Genomic DNA, 2,924 nt, shown 5'->3' on the forward strand with positions numbered 1-2,924 from the left:
GCCTGCTTCTCTCTGACTGGGGATCCACTGGGTGTGCCACCGTGGCCAGGATCTGTGATGTCTGCAAGGCCAAGTACAGCAGATACTTCCTGGTACTCCAAGCAGCTCTTCCAGGGTAGTTCTGGGCTCTCCCTTCAAGGCCCACAGGAAGTGAGAGGGGATTCCTCTGGGGACTTCTGGGCCTTAGCTATTTGGAGACGACAAGATCTTGGTGGCAAAGAGGCCACCCTCCTATGCCACAGGGGCCACTAGGAGCAGGCAAGCCTATGAAGTGGCACAGATTTAGGTTCATACCTGATTTCCCCTCACCAACATCATGTGCCTTTGCCAAGTTATTCTTAACCTCTCTGACTTTTGTCTCATCATCTTTAAAATAGACACTTTTTATAGCATAACCATAGCAAGGGTGATCAGTTGTGTATCAAGTCACTTGAACAGTGCCTGGCATGTAGAAGGTGCTGGAAGAATGATGGCTGTTAATATTATCAGTATATATTCTATGATGCCCCAGGATGACTGCCCTCACTACCTGTCTTTCCACACAATCCCATTGTGCATGCCTAGTATAATCACCTCTCCTTGAGTGAGGGCAGAATCACTAAACATGATGATGGCTTATGACTTTGAGTTAATCCAGAAGGAGATTATCTAGGTGGGCCTGAATTAATTGGGTAAGTTCTTAAATGCGACTGGACCTTTCCTGAAGCCAGAGTGGCTGAAATGTGAGAGGGTCAATGGAGGGGGTTGCATGGCAAGGACCTGACAGCTACCTCTAGTTGCCAGGAGTGATCCACAGCCAATAGCCAGCAAGACATCAGGGAATCAGTTGTACATCCACAGGGAAATGAATTCTGCTCATAACCTGAGGGAGCTTGGAAGCAATCTTTCCCCAGTCAAGCCATCAGATGAGAACACAGCCTAGCTGACATCTTATTTTCAGTTTTGTGGGACCCTGAGCGGAGGACCCAGTTAAAACATGTCCAGCTCCTGACCCACAGAAACTGTGAAGTAAGCAATATGTTTTGTGTTAAACCACTTAATTTGTAGTAATAAAAATAATAGAGAATGAGCCCAAAATAATAACATCTGCCTCAGAGAAAGATTATGAGAAATAAATGCAATAATGTGTATAGAGCATGCAAGGCAGCTGAATGGTAGATACTTTTTAAAAAATGTTTGTTGTGCTCGCTTCGGCAGCACATATACTAAAAATTGGAACGATACAGAGAAGATTAGCATGGCCCCTGCGCAAGGATGACACACAAATTCGTGAAGCATTCCATATTTTTAAAAGAAAAAAAAATGTTTGTTTGATTTTGAGAGGGAGATAAAGCATGAGTGGGGGAGGGGCAGAGAGAGAGGGAGACACAGAATCTGAAGCAGGCTCCAGGCTCCGGGCTGTCAGCACAGAGCCCAACTCGGGGCTTCAACTCATGAACCATAACATCATGACCTGAGCAAAGTTGGATGCTCAACCGACTGAGCCACCCAGGCACCCCTGCGTGATAGGTACTTGATAGCAGTACCCCTGGGTTTCAGATCATCTCTTCAGCGAAGAAGTGGTCCAGCTCTTCCTCCCCCATCAGGAGCATATTCTTACCTCAACCCCCCAGCCTGTTAGCTGGGATCTTGCTGAGCTCCTGCTCATCCCCTTAGGCGTTGGCTCATGTCTTGCTGTGGCCTCAATGCCCACCACTGCCCATAGGGAGCCTGAGGGTTGACCTGTCAATGTCACCTGTTTCACCCTGTATTTTTATTAGAAGCACTTTTTTCCATCCATTCTTATAAGGCTGGCTCGTCTTTTAGTTGTCAGCTCAGATGTCACCACCTCTTAAAAGCGTTTTCTGACCATTTAGTTGGGCTCTTCTTCCTCCCTCACCATTCTTGGAGTCCTTGTTCATTTGCTTCACAGTACTTTCTCAATTCTCATGTTGGTTTTGTTCACTGCTGATCTTGGTGTCAGGGGCTCAGTCCACACATATGTACAATGTGCCTGTATGCATGTGTGAGGAGCACGACCGCACCCGGCCCATACTGACCTCCGACCCTCATCACATTGCCTGAGGCCCCTGTCCTCACCCCTCTGGGCACACCAGTTGATTCTCAAGAAACTTCGTGTGGGATTGCCCTGTGTCCAGGCAGCTGGCTTTCTTCATCTCAGTTCTTCTCCAAGCCTTCTTTGTGTAGCTGAATCCTGTTCCCCAGTCTTCCACCACTCCTCTGTTGTAGTCTAAATACAGCCAGGTACTTACATACATTTCAGGGGGACACAAGTCTAGGACCCTGGGTGATGGAAAGCAACAAATGAGGCTCTGCTGTGATACAGATAAGCTATTCAAAGTTAAGCTCTCCTGTTGACATCAGCAATAGGATATTTCCCTGAGCCTCAGTTTCCTCACCTATAAAATGGGACATTTATATCCCCATGAAAGAGTGGTTGTGAGAGGGATGTGAGATATGGATAGAGCATATGTAGCTCAGGCCTGGAACTTGGAAGATGTTCCAACATATTAGCATTCTCCCCAGCTACCCCTTTCCAGCTCTAAAAGTAGAAATCTTCTACAGCAAGAAAAGACCAAGTACAGCGCAGAGTGAGTGACAGGTGAAGAAAGACAACTGATGGTGGGACCAGGATGTGGAGACTTGGGTCAATGTCCTGGGAGTCCCAGGCGGTGGGACAGGTCTGGTCCACACTCTGCTTTGCACTTCCTCAGGCAGGATTCTCCTTTCTGCGGAGCACATTATCACCCAATGGGACCATTTCCGTATTCATCCAAAGCTCCTGATTAGAGGCTCATGAATATTCAAATTCTTGTCTCCCCTTATTTGCCTGACTATTAGCATTCTGTCTCTAGGCTTATTTTGCGGTTTTTCTCTCTTGCACATTTGTTCAGTGATTCACGCTTCATCGTCCGATGTGACCG

The 2,924-nt window shown here is 47.1% G+C and overlaps 1 non-coding gene across 1 annotated transcript; it reads left to right on the plus strand.

Annotated features, from left to right (window-relative positions):
• Window positions 1-1,181: 1,181 nt before the first annotated feature.
• Window positions 1,182-1,289, plus strand: LOC122209257. The gene has a single exon (XR_006197529.1). It is a non-coding gene; the product is annotated as a U6 spliceosomal RNA (small nuclear RNA).
• The last annotated feature ends 1,635 nt before the right edge of the window (window positions 1,290-2,924 follow it).

Source organism: Panthera leo, chromosome E2 (genome assembly GCF_018350215.1).
Source record: "Panthera leo isolate Ple1 chromosome E2, P.leo_Ple1_pat1.1, whole genome shotgun sequence".
Classification (NCBI taxonomy): Eukaryota; Metazoa; Chordata; class Mammalia; order Carnivora; family Felidae; genus Panthera; species Panthera leo.